At 51.0% G+C, this 21866-nt stretch overlaps 1 protein-coding gene across 1 annotated transcript in view; it reads left to right on the top strand.

Moving 5' to 3' along the window:
• Positions 1-21866, top strand: part of LOC119972311 (CCN family member 4-like) — a 115399-nt gene that overhangs the window by 48967 nt on the left and 44566 nt on the right. The gene's annotated exons all lie outside the window — the stretch shown is intronic.

The raw sequence follows: 21866 nt of genomic DNA, 5'->3' as shown, positions 1-21866 counted from the left end.
CTACTCCCCCTAGTGGTCAGGCAACACAACTGCGCTTACAATCGTACGGTCTCATATATATATATCACAGTGTGAATTACAGAGTTACATTCACCACAGTACCATTTACAAGATGTACTGCAGCAAGGCTCCTTCAATAACACAGGCAGCACGGTAGCACACGTGGATAGCACTGTGGCTTCACAGCGCCAGTGTCCCAGGTTCGATTCCCCGCTGGGTCACTGTCTATGCGGAGTCTGAACGTGCTCCCCGTGTCTGCGTGGGTTTCCTCCGGGTGCTCCGGTTTCCTCCACAGTCCAAAGATGTGCATGTTAGGTGGATTGCCATGCTAAATTGCCCTTAGTGTCCAAAAAGGTTAGGAGGGGTTATTGAGTTATGGGGATAGGGTGGAAGTGAGGGCTTATGTGGGTCTGTGCAGACTCAATGGGCTGAATGGCCTCCTTCTGCACTTTATGTTTATATATCTATGTAGCACCTTCCAAACCTGCAACACATGTTAGCCCAAAGCACAAGAAGAGCAGGTGCATGGGACATTACAACCTGCAGGTTCTTCTCCAAGCCACATACCATGTCTTGGACTTATATCGCCATTCCTTCACTGTCCTTCCTAACAGCACTGTACCTACACAACATGGTATGCAGCACTTCATGAACGGGGCTCACCACCATCTTCTCAAGAGCAATTAGGGATGGGCAATAAATGGTGGCCCAGTCAGCAATGCCGATATGTCATGAACAAATGAATTAAACAAAATGTAATTGGCATATTCAGAGACTAGCATGTATCTTTCTGCTAATGTTCAATGTCATGGACAGGGCAGAGCGTAGTGTGTGTGTAAGTAAAGGATGTTCCAATTCAAAACACATTTGTTTATTTTTTGCAATAACACATGAAAAAGAATCATATTTACATTTAAGTTACAATTTACATTTTCTGACAGCTATTTCCTCTATTATCCTTATTCGTTCTTATCACCCTTTCAACAGATATTCTTATGCCCAATCCAGCTCCAACTGGAACCTGTTAAATGGGAATGATAGTGAGACGACTTCCGTAAATGTGATAGGTAATAACAGGATCAATGGGAGTATTGATATAAATTCAGTCAAAGGGGAATTCAGGCGGCATGGTGGCACAGTGGTTAGCGTTGTTGCTTCACAGCGCCAGGATCCCTGGTTCGATTCCCGGCTTGGGTCACTACCTTTGCGGAGTCTGCACGTTCTCCCCGTGTCTGCGTGGGTTCCTCCGGGTGATTCAGTTTCCTCCCGCAAGTCCTGAAAGACGTGCTGTTGGGTGAATTGGACATTTTGAATTCTCCCTCAGTGTACCCGAACAGGCGCCGTAGTAACTTTATTTCAGCGTTAATGTCATCCTACTTGCGACAATGATAAAAATTATTATTATCATTATTAGTGATAAGAAGACCTCGTGAAGTAGGATAGGAGAATCAACAATCTGCCTTCAGCTGGTCGTGGAATGGCCTAACCTTGCTAACTAGCATTTTATTTTAATTTTGCTCTAAATTTTCCTCTCCTCTGCAGCATACCCCGATTCACAAGAGATTATGCTTTCACCAGAAGCCTGTGGATTTTAAAAACATTATGATTTACGGTCAGCTGACCTCCACTTCAAAACACCCCAATGACCTTAAGAACAGAAGACTTTTCTTTCCCACGCCTTGGTTTTTTTATTTATGTGTTTTTGTTTAATCTATATTGTGTTTTTTTTATCCTCAATTTTTTGTTTCGCTTTGTGGACACCTGTAAATATACCATGTACAAAAAACCCAATAAAATACATTTTAAAAAAAGAACAGAAGACTTCACAGGGCCAGCATAGGTCGCCACTATAATTGGATCAATTCCAAAATGATTTGACTTCATAACCCACTTCCTCTCTAGCTCTTTCGATAGCTCTGTCTGCCATAAATCTATCGTCACCTTTCAAACAGTTACAACATTCCTTTACATCCCTGGATAGGCTATTCCACATATTCACTTATGCGTGCAGTTACATCGTATATTTTCTTAGGAAAGTACAATCTCCTCAGTGAGAACCCAGCTCCCAGTAACACACAGACAAGAACAAAAACATAAGTCCAATGCAGTGTCTCCAACTGGCATGTCAGGGGTGAAATTCCTCCTTTAATAAAAACTATAAGAATCTCTGTAATTAAGGTACTTTTAATAAAAATGCATTTTTGCAAATCATTCATTATGAAAACCACTAATTCTCATTATTTTGAGGGAGAATTTAATAATGGAAAAAAATTAAACCTCTTTCAATCTAACAAAATTGTGGAATTCCACCACACTTGATACTGAAAAGGGGGAGAAAACAGTAATCGTTTTAAGTGCCTATTAGGTTAAATTTTCAGGTTAGCTTGCTACAAGTGAGGGAATGGAACAATGCCTCATTTCCATTTCAAAGCAGAGTGCCTGTCAATCAATGGAGGCCAACAGGTCAGAGATTTTCTTCATCTTTTCAAAATCAGAGTGTTTTTTAAACAGCCAACGGTGTCAGCTGATTTAAATGAAAACACAAAACATGATTACAGAGGCTGACAGGACTTTTATTTACATGTTTTAAAGCATTGGGCACTTTTGACTATTGGAAGAAAATTATAACATTATTTATGCAGAGGGTGGTGAGAAATGAAATGAAATGAAAATTGCTTATTGTCACGAGTAGGCGTCAAATGAAGTTACTGTGAAAAGCCCCTAGTCGCCACATTCCAGCACCTGTTCGGGAAGGCTGTTACGGGAATTGAACCGTGCTGCTGGCCTGCTTGGTCTGCTTTGAAAGCCAGTGATTTAGCCCTGTGCTAAACAGCCCCGTGCCTGGAATGGGTTGCCAGGGACGGGGCTGTTTAGCACAGGGCTAAATCACTGGCTTTCAAAGCAGACCAAGCAGGCCAGCAGCACGGTGTTCAAAAGGCATGTTGGCAAACACTTGGATAGGATGGGTATAGAGGGATACAGCACAAGGAAGTGCTGAGGGTTTTGGCAAAGGTTGGTATCATGACCAGTACAGGCTTGGAGGGCCGAAAGGTGTGTTCCTGTGCTGTGTTGTTCTTTGTTCTTTGTATGATGTATGACAACAAATACACAATGTTGGTCAATGTAAGGGTCAGCTAACTTTTACAGGACAGATCCTTATGATAAATCAATGCATTAAAAACACATCTACATTACAATATAACATCTAACATTGAAGGTGTAAGAACATTTTACACTTACTTTTCAGAAAGGCGGTGTGTTCATTTTATTAGGTATTTCAACACCCACAGTAGTACACAGAATTAGAGTGTAGGAGGAGATACAGTTTACCTTCAGCCCTCACACTGAGGACCCCGACTTTGAACGAAGTGCATGTGCTTTTCGCACCCAAGGCCTTCCTGGGCCACCAAAAGGCCAATTGAAAATAGTGTGGGGTTTGGAAGGCACAAGGGAATTGATGTTCCAGCAAAGTAAAACTAATTGTTTTGAGATCTGATTTGCATCAGATATGATTCAGAAATTCTGCTTGAAGTGAAGTGATCTCAAATCCAGTTGGCATAAGACTGACCATAACAAAATGCTAGGAAATAAATTCTTTCACTTCCTGTTTTTCTCTTGATGTGGTGAGGACCTATCGATCATAGCTAGATGTTTATATTCATGATATTTTCAGCATTCACAACAAGATCAGGCAAATCATTCCAAGTATCAACAATTCTATGTGAACGTTTTTTTATACGAATAGTAAGACGTGAACCAACTATCTGTAGTTTTATAATAATCAATATTATAATCTTTATTACTGCCACAAGTAGGCTTACATTAACACTGCAATGAAGTTACTGTGAAAAGCCCCTAGTCACCACATTCCAGCGCCTGTTCAGGTACACAGTGGGAGAATTCAGAATATCCAATTCACCTAACAGCACATCCTTTCGGACATGTGGAAGGAAACCGGAGCACCTGGAGGAAACCCACACAGACACAGGGAGAATGCGCAGAGAGAAACACACAAAGTGATCCAAGCCAGGAATCAAACCTGGGACCCTGGCACTGTGAAGCAACAATGCTAACCATTGTGCTACCGTGTCCTTTATGCTGATGACAATGCAAAATACTGTAATTATGATCAAAGAACTTTTCAGGCTTAGTGGTAGTAAGGCCATGTATTAAATTATAAACTTCAACTAGATCAAAAATCAATCTTCTCTTTAAAGATTGTAATTCAAGAATTCTTAAATGCTCTCCAAATGTTATTCCCCCCACGCCTTCCATTTTCCTGGTAACCTGTCTTTGCACTCTTTCTATAAACTGTATAATCTTTCTGTAAGTGTGGGCTCCAAACTGTGGGTGCACACTCCAGGGGCTGGATTCTCCGTAGGCCTTCATAACGCGGGTTGCCTGCGAAAAAAATCGGTGCGCATGACTCCGGCGTCCGGGCCTTCTTTTAAGCTGGCAATCTCCGGTCCCGGAAGGGCCAGCAGCTGACTGACGCGATACGCGTCAGTTTCACCAGCTGCGGAAGTGGTGAGACCCGGCGTTTTTTGGAGGAGGAGGAGGAGAGAGACAGACTCGGCATTTTGGGGGGGTTGGGGTGTGAGACCCGGCATTTTGGGGGTGGTGGGTGGGGGGGGTGTGTGTGAGACCCGGCATTTGGGGGGGGGGGGGTGTGAGACCCGGCATTTGGGGGGGGGGGGGTGTGAGACCCGGCATTTGGGGGGGGGGGGGTGTGAGACCCGGCATTTGGGGGGGGGGGGGTGTGAGACCCGGCATTTGGGGGGGGGGGGGGGTGAGGCCCGGCATTTGGGGGGGGGGGGTGAGACCCGGCCTTTTGGGGGGGGTGTGAGACCCGGCATTTTGGGGGGGGTGTGAGACCCGGCATTTTGTGGGGTGGGGGGGGGGGTTGGGGTAGGGGCAGCTGCGTGCAGAGGGGGGGCGACGGTGCGTTGGCCCCGGGCATCCGTCGCCCCCCTCCTCTGCACGCCGCTGCCCCTACCCCAACCCCCTCCCCTCACCACCCCTACCCCCTTCACCACCCCTACCCCCCTCCAACGCCGCACCCCCCTCACCCCCCACCCCCCACTAACGCCGCACCCCCCCCCACTAACAGAGGAAGGAAGGAGGGAGGAAGGAAGGGGGGGGGGAAGGAAGGGGGGGGGTGAGGAAGGAAGGGGGGGAGGAAGGAAGGGGGGGGACGGAGGAAGGAAGGGGGGAACGGAGGAAGGAAGGAGGGGGGGAGGAGGAAGGAGGGGGGAGGAGGAAGGAGGGGGGAGGAGGAAGGAAGTGGGGGGAGGAGGAAGGAGGGGGGAGGAGGAGGAGAGAGGGGGGAGGAGGAGGAGAGAGGGGGGGTGTGGGTACCGGCCTTCAGAGGGAGGGGGACGGGGTGTGGGTACCGGCGTTGAGGGGGGGGGGACCCGGCGTTGAGGGGGGGGGGGACCCGGCGTTGAGGGGGGGGGGACCCGGTGTTAAGGGGGGGGGGGTTGTGGCGTTGCGAGAGATGGGGGGCGGCATTGGAGGGGGGTAGGGGTGGTGGGGAGGGGGGTAGGGGCGTTGGAGGGAGGTAGGGGTGGTGAGGGGGGGTGGTTGGGGTAGGGGGCAGCGGCGTACAGAGGGGGGGGCGACGGTGCGTTGGCCCCGGGCATCCGTCGCCCCCCCTCTCTGCCCGCCGCTGCCCCCAAACCCCCCCGATGCCGCAACCCACTCCCCCGATGCCCCCCCCGATGGCCGCAACCCACTCCCCCGATGGCCGCAACCCACTCCCCCGATGGCCGCAACCCACTCCCCCGATGGCCGCAACCCACTCCCGATGGCCGCAACCCACTCCCCCGATGGCCGCAACCCACTCCCCCGATGGCCGCAACCCACTCCCCCGATGGCCGCAACCCACTCCCCCGATGCCGCAACCCACTCCCCGATGCCGCAACCCACTCCCCCCCCCCGATGCCGCAACCCACCCCCCGCCCCCTCCCCCGATGCCGCAACCCACCCCCCGCCCCCCCCCCCCCCCCCCCCCCCGATGCCGCAACCCACCCCCGACACTGAACGGCGTCAACCATCATCAATGGTTGACGCCGTTTTAAATCAACTGTGATTTTCGCCGACGTGACCCGTGGCCACGTCGGCGGGACTTCGGCCCATCCGGGCCGGAGATTTAAGGTCAGTGCAAAAAAAATGAAATCCCGCCGCCGCCAGCTGTTTTCACAGGCTGCCGGCGGGATTTGCACAACGCCGGTTTTTTACCGGCGGGAGAATTCGAAAACCTGCGGGAGCGGAAATAACGCCGCTTCCCGCCAATTCTCCGACCCTGCGTGGGGTCAGAGAATTTCGCCCCAGATGTGGGTGTACCAGCTGCTTATAGAGTTTAAGATAAACACTAACATCCTGACTCAAAAAGGATGCATTCAGCGTTCAAAAACAGTTTTTGCCCACTGTCCTGCAGGAGCCACATGATTCTTAAACTTCAAATTTCTTGCAATAGTCACAGACCTTTCCAATGGTTGAATGTGCTAAAGGCTGGCCATCGATATGAATTAGGATTATTGTGGCCAAAATGGAAAACTGGACACTTTGCCACATTTGCTGTAAGCTTACCACTGAACCACCAGAACATTGCCTGCCACGTTTTCAAGGGAAGCTAAGGATGGACAATAAATGATGGCCACTTCACAAGAATGAATTTCTAAAGATATAACGGTGGTGAATCTTGATGCCAAATGTGCTAAAAACAGGTATTTATCACCCCCACCACCCCCACACTACCCTCCCTCCCCACCCCCCTGCCAACCACCCGGGACATCAGAAAGAGTCTCACTCCAACTTTGTGTGAAATGTGGGTGGCTACTTCTTTGAATCTACCTCAGTGTACCGAACCATATTGGAAACTGCATGCTACTGCTATGAATGCAGAAAGTGTAAATTAAAATCATCCCATTCGTGAAACCATTTGTGCAAGTAAAACAGGGCACGGTCCAATGAGTCACACTCGACTTGGTGAAGCGATGAGGCAGTTAAATCTCGTGATAGGCCTCTCGTGAGATTTTGTGATACTCGGAATGAGATCTCACGAGACATCACGATCTGGATCTCGCCCTCACTGGGTAAGGTCAAGATTAACATATTTAAGTGAACCGTAAGGCTCACTTAAGTATGTCTCTGATGGATTTGCCCAAGATTCTGGGAACTAATGGCCTCACCTGGGAGACCTCACCATGGTAACGTTTAGCACTGGTCCATACAAACGTGGACCAGGCTAATGGCACCTGGGGGGGTCAGTTAGATCATTGGAGGCCCCTGGGTGGTCGGGCTGTGGACAGGGCACTCCCCCTGGCACTGATGCAACTTGGCACTGCCAGGCTGCCAGGGACACTGCCAAGGTGCCAGACTGGCAATGTCAAGGTGCCCAAGAGCCAGGTTGCCCCTTCCAGGCATTGGGCCGAGGGGTGCCCTGCCCTTAAGAAATTGGGCACGGGGGAGCTCAAGGACCCCCTAAGAGTTAAGTTGGTGTGTCCGGAGACCTTTGTGGAGGAGCAGAGGGGGGGTCGAAAGATAAAGCAGCCTTTAAAAACGGTGCATTGATCCGCGCGTCTTCTTCCTGCACTGACAAGCTGAGCTGAGCTCTGATGCGCTATCAATTGCACTTAAAGACTCGAATCGGTACAAGAGAGGCTTTATTACAGTGAGATGTTTATCCTTCGACTGCAGCTGGTAGAATGGCAGCTCAGGAGAACTCATATATATTTATACGGCTCCCTGTGGGCGGAGCTAGCTGGCAGGGGCTACCGACGAACCTGTAATACAGGTACTGCTGTACATCCCCTAATACAGGCACACATACAATTACACAGTGGTGGATCACCACATTCATCCCCTGTTAAAAATGAGTCCAGCGGGGGTGACGTGGAACTATATACAGAATCAGTGAATTATTTACAGAGGGGAGGGGGAAAAAATTAAGTGTCCATCTTGCAACCCGGTGCCCATCAGAGGTTAAGTCTGTCCGGTGGTCTGACGGTTCATTGAGAGCGACGCAGCAGTAGTGGCGACGTCTGTACAGGCGGTGTCGGCATCGACGGCGTCCGTGCTGGCGGTGTTGGTGCTGGCCAGTGGCTGGATGACTCCGGGAGCGTGCCGAATTCTTCCATGTCCTCTAGCGTGGCAGGGGAAGGAGGGATGGACCTGGTGGGGCTGATGCTGGGAGCGCCGGGGGAGGGGAGGATGGCGCGTGGGTGGGGAGGTGTGTGGGAGTGGGATCGGCATTCGAGGGAGCCAGGTCCCTGAGCGAGACTGTATCCTGCCGGCCGTCGGGGAACTCCACGTAGGCATACTGGGGGTTTGCGTGGAGCAGGCGTACCCTGTCCACCAAAGGGTCCGCCTTGTGGAGTCGGACATGCCTATGCAGTAAGAACGGCTCTGGAGCTGCGAGCTAAGTCGGGAGCGACACCCCGGATGTAGACTTCCTAGAGAAGATAAAAACACGTTCATGGGGCGTGCTATTCGTGGCGGTGCATAGTAGAGACCGGATGGAGTGCAAAGCATCCGGAGGATCTGCTGCCAGCGAGTGGCTGGGAGGTTTCTGGACCGTAGGGCCAGCTGGACGGCCCACCAAACCGTCCCGTTCTCCCTCTCTACCTGCCCGTTTCCCCGGGAGTTGTAGCTGGTCGTCCTGCTGGAGGCTATACCCCTGCTGAGCAGGAACTGACGCAGCTCATCGCTCATGAAAGAGGATCCCCTGTCACTGTGGACATAGTTGGGGAAACCGAACAGAGCGAATATGGAGTCGAGGGCCTTGATGACGGTGGCAGACGTCATATCTGGGCATGGGACGCGAAGGGGAACCTGGAGAATTCATCGACCACACTAAGGATATATGTGTTGCGGTCGGTGGAGGGGAGGGGCCCTTTGAAATCCACACTGAGGCGTTCAAAGGGTCGTGACGCTTTCACCAGGCGCACGCGGTCTGGCCGGTAGAAGTGCGGCTTGCACTCAGCACAGACCTGGCAGTCTCTGGTGATTGTCCGTACTTCCTCGACGGAGTAGGGCAGATTGCGGGCTTTGACTAGGTGGTACAACCGAGTGACCCCCCGGGTGGCAAAGGATGTCGTGCAGGGCACGGAGCTGCTCCACTTGTGCGCTGGCACATGTACCTCGGGAGAGGGCGTCTGGGGGCTCGTTCAGTTTGCCGGGGTGATACAAGATCTCGTAATTATAGGTGGAGAGCTCGATTCTCCCTCTCAAGATTTTATCATTTTTGATCTTGCCCCGCTGCGTGTTGTTGAACATTAAGGCTACCGACCACTGGTCAGTGAAGAGAGTGAATCTCCTGCCGGCCAGGTAATGCCTCCAGTGCCGCACCGCTTCAACGATTGCCTGGGCCTCCTTTTCAACAGACGAATGTCGAATTTCGGAGGCATGGAGTGTGCGGGAAAAGAATGCCACGGCTCTGCCTGCCTGGTTTAGAGTGGCGGCAAGGGCGACATCTGAAGCGTCCCACTCTACTTGAAAGGGCAGTGACTCATCTATTGCATGCATCCCGGCCTTGGCTATGTCTGAGCGAAAACGGGCGAAGGCCTGTTGTGCCTCGGCCATGAGGGGAAAGTGAGTGGACTATATCAGTGGGCGGGTCTTGTCCGCATATTGTGGGACCCACTGGGCGTAGTAGGAGAAGAACTCCAGGCAGCGTTTGAGGGCCTTGGGGCAGTGGGGAAGGGGGAGCTCCATAAGGGGGCGCATGCGGTCGGGATCGGGTCTTCGGAGTCTGTTTTGGACTACGTAGCTGAGGATGGCTAAGCGGTTCGTGCTGAATACGCACTTCTCCTTGTTATAAGTGAGGTTGAGGAGAGATGTGGTGTGGAGAAATTTGGCAAGGTTGGCGTCGTGGTCCTGTTGGTCATGGCCGCAGATGGTGACATTGTCTAAGTACGGAAATGTGGCCCGCAGTCCGTACCAGTCAACCATTCGGTCCATTTCTCTTTGGAGTACCGAGACCCCATTAGTGACCCCGAAGGGAACCCTAAGAAATTGATAGAGGCGACCGTCCGCCTCGAAGGCAGTGTAGGGACGGTCCGATTTGCGGATGGGGAGCTGGTGGTAGGCGGATTTAAGGTCAATCGTTGAGAAGACCCGGAACTGTGCAATCTGATTGACCATATCAGACATGCGAGGGAGGGGGTACGCGTCGAGCTGCGTGTACCGATTGATGGTCTGGCTGTAGTCCACGACTATCCTGTGTTTCTCCCCAGTTTTAACCACCACCACTTGGGCTCTCCAGGGGCTGTTGCTGGCCTCGATAATACCCTCCCGAAGCAGTCGCTGGCCTTCGGACCTGATGAAGGTCTTGTCCTGGGTGCTGTACCGTCTGCTCCTGGTGGCGACTGGCTTGCAATCTGCAGTCAGTTTGGCAAAGAGAGAGGGAGGGTCAACCTTGAGGGTCGTGAGGCCGCAAACGGTGAGTGGGGGTAGGAGCCCGCTGAATTTGAGGGTGAGACTCTGGAGGTTACATTGGAAATCCAGGCCCAGTAACAGTGTAGCAGAGGTTGGGGAGAACGTACAGGCGGAAACCGCTGAATTCAACGCCTTGTACGGTGAGGTTGACCAGACAGAAACCCCGGATCGGGACAGAGTGGGATCTGGCAGCCAGGGAGATCCGCTGGTTGGCGGGATGGACCGCGAGGGAGCAGCGCCATACCGTGTCCGGGTGGATGAAGCTATCGGTGCTACCGGAGTCCAGTAGGCAGAAAGTCACGTGGCCGTTGATGAGAACCGTCATCGAAGCGGTAGCCAGGTTGTGAGGACGGGACTGGTCTAGCTTCATGAAAGCGAACAGCAGGCGATCGTCCGAGGATTCCGACGAGGAGCAGCAGCGACCCGGGTCCCGCGGTTCAGTCCCGAGGGGAGGACAAAATGGCGGCGTCCGAAGTACCTGTGGGGAAGAAGATGGCGGCGCCCATGCAGCGCACGTTGCGGGCCCGGGGCAAGATGGCGGCGCCCATGGGGCGCACGTTGTGGGGGCGGGGCAAGATGGCAGCGGCCACTGGCCGCACGTGGACCTGGAGGGGGAAGATTGCGGCGCCCATGGTGTGCACGTTGTGGGGGCGACGCAAGATGACGGCACCCATGGGCCGCACGTGGACTTGGGGGGAGAAGATGGCAGCGCCCACTGGTCGCACGTGGGCCCGGGAGCAGAGGATGGCGGCGGCCATTGTGCGATCGGCCGATGGAAGGGAGAGAAGTCCGGCGCGATAGCGGCAACTGCGTGGGCCTGACACACCGCCGCAAAATGGCCTTTCTTGCCACAGGATTTACAGGTGGCGGCGCGGGCCGGGCAGCGCTGGCGGGAATGCTTCTGTTGGCCGCAGAAGTAGCAGCGGGGACCCACAGAGTGCGCGGTGTGGCGAGCAGCGCAGGCGTAATGTGGGGAACGGCTCCAGTCGGGGGGGTCGGTTGCGGGGTCCACGAGGGGTAGGATGGGTGGGCCGAGCGACGGGCGGGGTAGGACTGTACATTACGGGAAGCGACCGTCATGGAGAGCGCAAAAGTTTTTGTCGCCGTTAGGTCGAGTGCGGCCCCTTCCAGCAGTCATAGCCGGATGGGGTCCGATGCAATCCCCGTCACGAATGCATCACGCATGAGGAGATTGGAATATTCCGTGGCTGTGACGGCCTGACAGTCACAGTCCCGTACTAGAGGGATAAGGGCCCGCCAGAAGTCTTCAATCGACTCACCAGGTAGTTGTACGCGAGTGGCGAGTACATGCCTTGCAAACAGAGTGTTTGTCTTCTGGACGTAATTTTCTTTAAGGAAGAGTCCCGTTAGATAGTGGGGTAGGTTTTAGCGCCGAGAAACACCCCGCTATACATACCCTAAACGGGACTCCTTTCTGCGCGTTAAATCGTGCCCACAATATTCCATCCCAATGTTTCCATTTTTAAAAAAAGAAGTGATACAAGTAGATAAAACCTGCATATATGGATGCAGAAATATTGGAAACACACAGTAGGCGAGGCAGCATCTGTGGTGAGAGATAAACCTTCCCATTAGAGACCTTATCGGACCTGATCATTAACAAAGTCATCTTTGGTCAGGTTTTATTGTCATTTAAATGAAAGCAAATAATCTCACAACTGCCAACATGCTGTGAAGCAGCTGTGATGGGAGAGGTTCTATGGGAATTGTAAAACTTTCAGTCGGTGATTTGACAGGAATGTCTTCCCAGAGAGCCAGGCAGAAACCCTGAACATCAGGCCCTCTGCCTAATATGAGAAGCAGATGAGACATTTTTTTTCTTTGCAAGTAAGCAGTGAGGGGAGGGAAAGCATGGATTCCTTGGAAAACTATAAAAATGATTTTAATTGGGTGCTTCATTTCTGCTTTCCTAAGAAAACTCGATGATTTGCGAGCGTTTCTTTTCCAAATGCCTGTCCTGTTGTTTTTCATTCTACTGTCAAGACCACCTTTGAGTTCCAGCTACTATAATAAGTTTGGCATATTTTATACATTCTATTTCTGAAAAGAAATATGAGAGACCATTTATTGCATTTTTGTTTTTTGCAAGACAGATTCGATCCTTGGCTTAACAGTGCAGTACAGAAAGTTCTGCACTAACGTAGACCAGCAGAGAACCTGTATTCCATGGCATTTTTGTGCAATGTTACTTATGAAGTTTTATTTCTTGAGCTACAAAGGCAGGTCAGAGGGTGCAGAATAAATGAGGAATGGGCCCAGGACTCAGAGGTGAGGGGGCTGGGCCCAGGATACAGAGGGAAAGGGGGCTGGGTCCAGGGTCCGGAAGAAATTAGGAATGGGCCCAGGACTCTAAGGGTGAGCGGGCTGGGCCCAGGGTCCAGATGGAGAGGGGGCTGTGTCCAGGGTCCAGAGGGAGAGGGGGCTGGGCCCAGAGTCCAGATGGAGAGGGGGCTGGGCCCAATGTCCAGAGAAGAGGGGGCTGGGCCCAAGGTCCTGAGGGAGAGGGGGCTGGGCCTAGGTCCAGAGGGAGAGGGGGCTAGGCCCAATGTCCAGTGGGTGAGGGGGCTGGGCCCAGGACTGTAAGGGTGAGCGGGCTGGGCCCAGGGTCCAGATGGAGAGGGGGCTGGGCCCAATGACCAGAGGGAGAGGGGGCTGGGCCCAATGTCCAGAGGGAGAGGGGGCTGGGCCCAATGTCCAGAGGGAGTGGGGGCTGGGGCCCAATGTCCAGAGGGAGTGGGGGCTAGGCCCAAGGTCCAGAGAGAGAGGGGGTTGGGCCAGGGTCCAGAGGGAGAGTGGGTTGGGCCCAATGTCCAGAGGGAGAGGGGTTGGGCCCAGGGTCCAGAGGGAGTGAGGGCTGGGCCCAATGTCCAGAGGTGAGTGGGCTGGGCCCAATGTCCAGAGGGAGTGGGGGCTGGGCCCAATGTCCAGAGGGAGTGGGAGCTTGGCCCAAGGTCCAGAGGGAGTGGGGGCTGGGCCCAAGGTCCAGAGGGAGAGGGGACTGGGCCCAAGGTCCAGAGGGAGTGGGGGCTGGGCCCAAGGTCCAGAGGGAGAGGGGGCTGGGCCCAAGGTCCAGATGGAGAGGGGGCTGGGCCCAATGTCCAGAGGGAGAGGGGGCTGGGCCCAAGGTCCAGAGGGAGAGGGGGCTGGGCCCAAGGTCCAGAGGGAGAGGGGGCTGGGCCCAATGTCCAGAGGGAGAGGGGGCTGGGCCCAATGTCCAGAGGGAGAGGGGGCTGGGCCCAATGTCCAGAGGAAGAGGTGGCTGGGTCCAATGTCCAGAGGGAGAGGGGGTTGGGCCCAAGGTCCAGAGGGAGAGAGGGCTGGGCCAAGGTCCTGAGGGAGAGGGGGCTGGGCCCAAGGTCCAGAGGGAGAGGGGGCTGGGCCCAAGGTCCAGAGGGAGAGGGGGCTGGGCCCAAGGTCCAGAGGGAGTGGGGGCTGGGTCCAATGTCCAGAGGGAGAGGGGGCTGGGCCCAAGGTCCAGAGGGAGTGGGGGCTGGGTCCAATGTCCAGAGGGTGAGGGGGCTGGGCCCAAGGTCCAAAGGGAGAGGGGGCTGGGCCCAAGGTCCAGAGGGAGAGGGGGCTGGGCCCAATGTCCAGAGGGAGTGGGGGCTGGGCCCAATGTCCAGAGGGAGAGGGGGCTGGGCCCAATGTCCAGAGAGAGAGGTGGCTGGGCCCAAGGTCGGGAGGGAGAGAGGGGGCGAGGCCCAATGTCCAGAGGGAGAGGGGGCTGGGCCCAAGGTCCAGAGGGAGAGAGGGGGCGAGGCCCAATGTCCAGAGGTATAAAACAGTCATATGGCATTCAGCAAATTAAAATAATGGACATATTTCACTGCATATTTCACTGCAAATCTGGTTTCCAAATCTGATCCTTTTATATCCAAATATTAATCCTCAGTGAGGAGCTTGTCTCCGATTAGAATTTACTTTCTTATTCCTGGTAACTTTCCATCAATCGAGCCCATTCCAACATAAAATAGCACACATACCTCTTGTTTCAAAGTGAGCATTTCTCGGTGCATCATGGTATAAAATATGGTCTTAGAAGTTTGTCCTTCCTAACACAGTTCCCAATTCTGGTCACCAAAAAACATCTCCCTTAAATGTAACATATTTTAACTATCTCTCTCCTACTGCAGTAATTGTGGTCAAAAAACCAAGAGCACATACACTAATCTGAACAAGTTAAAAATGAGTCCTGTTTTAGAACATAGAACATAGAACAGTACAGCACAGAACAGGCCCTTCGGCCCTCGATGTTGTGCCGAGCAATCATCACCCCACTTAAACCCACGTAACCCGTATACCAGTAACCCAACAATCCCCCCATTAACCTTACACTACGGGCAATTTAGCATGGCCAATCCACCTAACCTGCACATCTTTGGACTGTGGGAGGAAACCGGAGCACCCGGAGGAAACCCACGCACACACGGGGAGGACGTGCAGACTCCACACAGACAGTGACCCAGCCGGGAATCGAACCTGGGACCCTGGAGCTGTGAAGCATTGATGCTAACCACCATGCTACCGTGAGGCCCGTTTAGATTTATTGTCACATGTACCGAGGTACAGTGAAAAGTATTGTTCTGTGTACAGTCCAGACAGATTGTTCCATACATGAAAAAATAGAACAAACGATAATTACATAAGGATACATAATGAAAATACATGAACATGACAGCGGGGGTGAAGTATGCAGTATATAGCGCCACAATTGTAGAGATGTGTAGAAAGATCAGTTCAGTTCATAATAGGGCCACCCAGGAGTCTGGTAACAGTGGCGAAGAAGCTATTTTTGAAACTATTAGTGCGTATTCTCAAACTTTTGTATCTTCTGCCCGATGGAAGAGGTTGGAAGAGAGACTAACTCAGGTGGGAGGGATCTTCCCAAAGGCAGCGGGAGGTGCAGACAGAGTCAATGGATGGGAGGCGGGCTCGCTTGATGGACTGGCTGTGTTCTCGACTCTCTGTAGTTTCTTACCATCTTGGGCCAAGCAGTTGCCGAACCAGTCTGTGATGCAGCTAGATAGGATGCTTTCTATAGTACATCTATAGAAATTGGAAAGAGTCGCTGTGGACATGCTGAATTTCCTTAATTTCCTGAGGAAGTATAGACGCTGTTGTGGTTTCTTGGTCAAAGCACTGATGTGCGTGGACAGGGACAAATTGTTGGTGATGTTTACACCTAGGAATTTGAAGCTGTCAAGCATCTCCACCTTAGCACCATTGATGCAGATAGGATATGTATGACACTTTGCTTCCTGAAGTCGATGACCAACTCCTTAATTTTGCTGACTTTGAGGCATTAGATTATTGTCATTGCCACTATCTCCCTCCTGTACTCTGACTTGCTGTTGTCACATGAGGTCTGAGATGCCTCTCTGCTGCTTCTTGCTTTGGCAAAGCTACAAGAGCAGGTCAGAAACTGAAAATATCAGCAATGGGAAACTCACTGCCTGACTCCCCACAGATTGTCCACCATCCACAAGTCATAACATCTTCAGTGTGATGGAATACTCTCCACTTTGCCTGGTTGAGTGCGGCTTCAACAACACTCAAGAAACTCAATACCATCCAGGTCAAAGCAGCCCCGTTTTATTAGCATCCAATCCACCACTTTAAATATTCACTCTTCCACTACCGATGGGTCAGTGGTGGACTGCACAAACTCACTGAGTGTGCTTCAGCAGCACCTTACAAACCTTTACCACCCAGAAAGACAAGGGCTGCACATACATAGGAACATCACCTCCAAGCCATGCACCATCCTGACTTGGTAGCATATCGCCATTCCTTCACTGTTTGCTAGGTCACTATCCCGGAACGCCCTCTATAACAGCGTCGTGGATGTACCGATACCAGATGGACTGCAGTAGTTCAAGAAGGCAGCTCACCACCACCTTCTCAAAGGAAATTAAGGAAGGGCAATAAATGCTGGCCTATCCAGCAATGCACAAGTCCGAAGCACAAATAAAAACAACAAAAATCCTGGTTCATCAATTTAGTTAATCTCAGATGACCTCATGATGTCATTTCACCTCATGTGAGTCAATGCTTATACCCAAACTAGATCAAGGGCATTTGCTAGGTAGTTTGGATCTGAATTGAGCTTCAGCGAGCAGATTATTCATGAAATTGGGTCACTTGATGCCAGTATTGATGACCACTTCTACTACTTTACTGATGACTGGGAGGAAGCAGGTTGTTGGTCTGTTTAGAATTATTCCGTTTGTGTGAAACATTGTGAACACAATTCCACTGAACCACATCTAAGATCCACCATCCCCTTGTAAGCCCCACAGAGCCTACTTCAAGTGATATGTCACATGGAAGAGTAATAATTCATCAGTTTGGGGGAGGGTATTCTTTCATGTTGTTTGACCTAAACCATGAGACTTGCTGAAGTCCATAGTTAATGTTGTGGACTCTGGGTCACTGTCAGGCTGCCATGTATAAGTGTCCCACCTCTGGTGGTTCTTCCTGTTAGTGTGACAGGGAGGCAATGCCTGGATCTGATTGCTTTTCATCTTATTGCTGAACTTTCTAATGAATGTTTACAAACTAAATATTGTGCACGTAACATTGACTGAAGAGGACATTCCAGGTGTCTACATCAACCTGTGGTGAAGTTTGAACCATTTAGGTCACTGTCAGGCTTTTTATAAAAGTATTTTTTGTTGAGTTTTTAACATTTTATATCTCACATTCACAAGACCACTACATATATCAACAACAAGAGGATGTTCCAGCCGACAACTTTAAGGAGCACTTGCTGCGAGTGCTAGATAGTTTTGTCCCACTGAGACAAGTAAGGAATGGTAAGGTGAAGGTGCCTTGGGTGACAAGAGAAGTGGAGCTTCTAGTCAAGAGGAAGAAGGAAGCTTATGTAAGGTTGAGGAAGCAAGGATCTGGCATGGCTCTAGAGGGTTACAAGGTAGTCAGGAAGGGACTAAAAAATGGACTTAGAAGAGCTAAAAGGGGGCATAAAAAAGCCCGGGCAGGAAGGATTAGGAAAAACCCCAAGGTGTTCTACACTTATGTGAGAAATAAGAGGATGATCAGAGTGAGAGTAGGGCCGATCAGGGATAGTGGAGGGAACTTGTGCCTAGAGTCTGAGGAGGTAGGGGAGGCCCTAAATGAATATTTTTCTTCAGTATTCACTGGAGAGAGGGACCTTGTTGCTCATGAAAACAGTGTGAAACAGGTCAATAGACTCGAACAGGTTGATATTAAGAAGGAGGATGTGCTGGAAATTTTGAAAAGCATCAGGATAGATAAGTCCCCTGGACCAGACAGGATATACCCAAGATAATCATAAATCCAGGGCGCGATTCTCCGCTCCCCATGTCGGGTGGGAGAATCGCGGGGGGTGCCAGGGCGGCGTGTTGTGATTCGCCCGGCCCTCCCATGATTCTCCCACCCGGAGTGGGGAGCGGAGAATCGCGCCCAGGATTTATGATTATTTAGAAAAACATTGTTTGATTAAAGATAGTCAGCATAGCTTTGTGAGGGGCAGGTCATGCCTCACACGCCTCATTGAATTCTTTGAGGATGTGACACGACACATTGATGAAGGTCGGGCAGTGGATGTGGTCTATATGGATTTCAGTAAGGCATTTGATAAGGGTCCCCATGGTAGGCTCATTCAGAAAGTCCGGGGGCACCGGAGAGAGGGAAATTTGGCTGTACGGATACAAAATCGGCTGGCTGAAAGAAGACAGCGAGTGGTAGTGGATGGAAATTATTCCACCTGGAGGTCGGTGACCAGTGGTGTCCCGTATGGATCTGTTCTGGGACCTCTGCTGTTTGTGGTTTTTATAAATGACTTGGATGAGGAAGTGGAAGGGTGGGTTAGTAAGTTTGCTGATGACACAAAGGTTGGTGGAGTTGTAGATAATGTTGAGGGCTGTTGCAGGTTACATTGACAGGATGCAGAGCTGGGCTGAGAAGTGGCAGATTGAGTTCAACCTAGATAAATGCGAAGTGATTCATTTTGGAAGGTCGAATTTGAATGCTGAATGCAGGGTTAAAGGCAGGATTCTTGGCAGTGTGGAGGAACAGAGGGATCTTGGGGTCCACGTACATAGATCCCTCAAAGTTACCACCCAGGTTGATGGGGTTGTTAAGAAAGCGTATGATGTGTTGGCTTTCATTAACAGGGGGATTGAGTTCAAGAGCCTCAAGGATTTACTCCAGCTTTATAAAACCCTGGTTAGACCACACTTGGAATATTGCGTCCAGTTCTGGTCGCCTCATTATAGGAGGGATGTGGATGCTTTGGAGAGGGTGCAGAGGAGATTACCAGGATGCTGCCTGGACTGGAGGGCATGTCTTATGAAGAAAGGTTGAGGGAGCTAGAGCTTTTCTCACAGGAGCGAAGAAGGAAGAGAGGCGACATGATAGAGGTGCACAAGGCGATGAGAAGCATGGATGGAGTGGATAGTCAGAGACTTTTCCCCGGGGCGGAAATGGCTGTCACAAGGGGACATAATTTTAAGATGATTGGAGGAAGGTATAAGGGAGATGTTAGAGGTATATTCTTTACACAGACAGTGGTAGGTGCATGGAATGCACTGCCAGCGGAGGTGGTGGAGTCAGAGTCATTAGGGACATTTAAGCGACTCTTGGACAGGCACATGGACAGCAGTAAATTGAAGGGGTGGATGTTAGGTTGATATTAGATTAGGATAAATGGTCGGCACAACATCGTGGGCCGAAGAGCCTGTATTGTGCTGTACTGTTCTATGTTCTATGTTCTAACTGTAACAATAGCCTCCCCTTAATGAAAATACTTCTGCAGATTTTACATTGACAGACTTGGCCAAAACACAGTAGTTTATGTATATTGTGGTTCATGCATTAATTTGCCAGTAACCTGGTCTCTTCTGGATTCCCTCCCTTCTGCCTGTCTCCCATGTTACCTTGGGTGCAGTCATCATCTTCCTTGTCCCATAATGTTCTCCGTGTCCCACACACACCCGCCCCTCCTCCCTACTTTACTGGTTGCTGGTTACGAACAGGTCTTGAAACAAGTAGGTGAGCAGCTTCCACGTCGTGTGAAAGACTTCTTCCGACCCATGAATGGCAAACTTTATCTTCTCCCGCCAGGTCGGACAGCCCATCTGCAGCCTTTGGTGGTGCTGCCGATCGCCAAACGAGAAGGAGTCTTTTTATTCGTTCATGGGATGTGGGTGTCACCTGGCTGTGCCAGCATTTATTGCCCATATTTAATTGCCCTTGAGGTGCAGTTAAGAGTCAACCACATTGCTGTGGGTCTGGAGTCATATGTAGGCCAGACCAAATAAGGATGGCAAATTTCCTTCCCTAAAGGTCATTAGTGAACCAGATGACTTTTTACGATAGTCGACAATGGTTTCATGGTCATTATTAGACTTTTAATTCCAGATTTTTCTTGAATTCAAATTTTACCATCTGCAGTGTTGGGATTTGAACCTGGAACCCCAGAGCGTTAATTTGGGCGCGACAATACCACTACGCCATCACCTCCCCTGCCACCGTCTCTGGCAGGCGATCAGGGAGGCAAAGGCTAGAACGTCAGCCCCCTTCCCCATGAAGAGTTCTGGCTGCTCTGATACACCAAAGACTGCCACTTTTGGGCTCACTCTCACAACCCTGGACATGGCCTCGAAGAAGGACGTCCAGTGCCCAACAAGTCTGGGGCACACCCAGAACTTGTGGGTGTGGTTGGCTGGGCCTCCATGGCACAGTTCACATTCAGTAGCTAGCGGTGTCCCTCAGGATCAGTGTTGGGTCCACAATTGTTCACAATTTACACAGATGATTTGGAGTTGGGGATCAAGGGCAATGTGTCCAAGTTTGTAGACGACACTAAGGTGAGTGGTAAAGCAAAAAGTGCAGAGGATACTGGAAGTCTGCAGAGGGACTTGGATAGATTAAGTGAATGGGCTAGGGTCTGGCAGATGGAATACAACGTTGACAAATGTGAGGTTATCCATTTTGGTAGGAATAACAGCAAACGGGATTATTATTTAAATGATAAAATATTAAAACATGCTGCTATGCAGAGAGACCTGGGTGTGCTAGTGCATGAGTCGCAAAAAATTGGTTTACAGGTGCAACAGGTGATTAAGAAGGCAAATGGAATTTTGTCCTTCATTGCTAGAGAGATGGATTTTAAGACTAGGGAGGTTATGCTGCAATTGTATAAGGTGTTAGTGAGGCCACACCTGGTGTATTGTGTTCAGTTTTGGTCTTCTTACCTGAGAAAGGACGTACAGGCGCTGGAGGGTGCGCAAAGGAGATTCACTAGGTTAATCCCAGAGCTGAAGGGGTTGGATTATGAGGAGAGGTTGAGTAGACTGGGACTGTATCGGAATTTAGAAGGATGAGGGGGGAATCTTAGAGAAACATATAAAATTATGAAGGGAATAGATAGGATAGATGTGGGCAGGTTGTTTCCACTGGCGGGTGAAAGCAGAACTAGGGGGCATAGCCTCAAAATAAGGGGAAGTACATTTAGGACTAAGTTTAGGAGGAACTTCTTCACCCAAAGGGTTGTGAATCTATGGAATTCCTTGCCCAGTGAAGTAGTTGAGGCTCCTTCATTAAATGTTTTTAAGATAAAGATAGATAGTTTTTTGAAGAATAAAGTGATTAAGGGTTATGGTGTTCGGGCCGGAAAGTGGAGCTGAGTCCACAAAAGATCAGCCATGATCTCATTGAATGGCGGAGAAGGCTCGACGGGCCAGATGGCCTACTCCTGCTCCTAGTTCTTATGTTCTTGTCCTTCACCTCCGGGAGGAACCCACTCATTCGTGTTCTGGTTAGGTGCTCTCTGTGCACCACCTTTAGCTCCCTTCAGCTCAGCTCTGCACATGTGAAGGTGAAGTGCGCCCTGTGCAGTGCTTCGGTCCATAGAGCTCACCCTATCTCCATGCCTAGTTCTTCCTCCCACTTTTTCTTTGTCTAATCCGGGGTGAGCGTACCTCTTCTAACAGTCGTCCACACACACGTCCAGACAGTTCCCCTCCCTAGGTCACCCCCGCTCAGTGGTCTTTCTAATAGTGACTGTTCTGGTACCTGGGGGTAAGTCGTCGCTTCCTTGTGGAGGACTTTTTTGACTGGTATGTACATCAGGTCGTGCCCACTCGGGAGTTGAAACTTCTCCATGAGCTGTCCCAGGTTAGCTCCTCTCCCATCCGTGTACATATTCCTAACGGTCAGTGTCCCCTCGTCCTGTCTCCACCCCATGAAGGAGGCGTCCATTCTTGCGGGAGTGAACTTGTGATTATTGCAGATGGGGTCCATAGTGCACATTTCAGTTAGTCCAAAGTGCTGCCTCGTTTGATTCCACTCTGCTCCCGGTTTCTTGACCCATCCCCGTACTAATTCTGTGGTGGCCGCCCAGAGGTAGAACTAGAGGTTCG

This window comes from Scyliorhinus canicula, chromosome 10, assembly GCF_902713615.1.
Source record: "Scyliorhinus canicula chromosome 10, sScyCan1.1, whole genome shotgun sequence".
NCBI lineage: Eukaryota > Metazoa > Chordata > Chondrichthyes > Carcharhiniformes > Scyliorhinidae > Scyliorhinus > Scyliorhinus canicula.
This window is presented reverse-complemented; position numbering and strand designations above follow the sequence as displayed.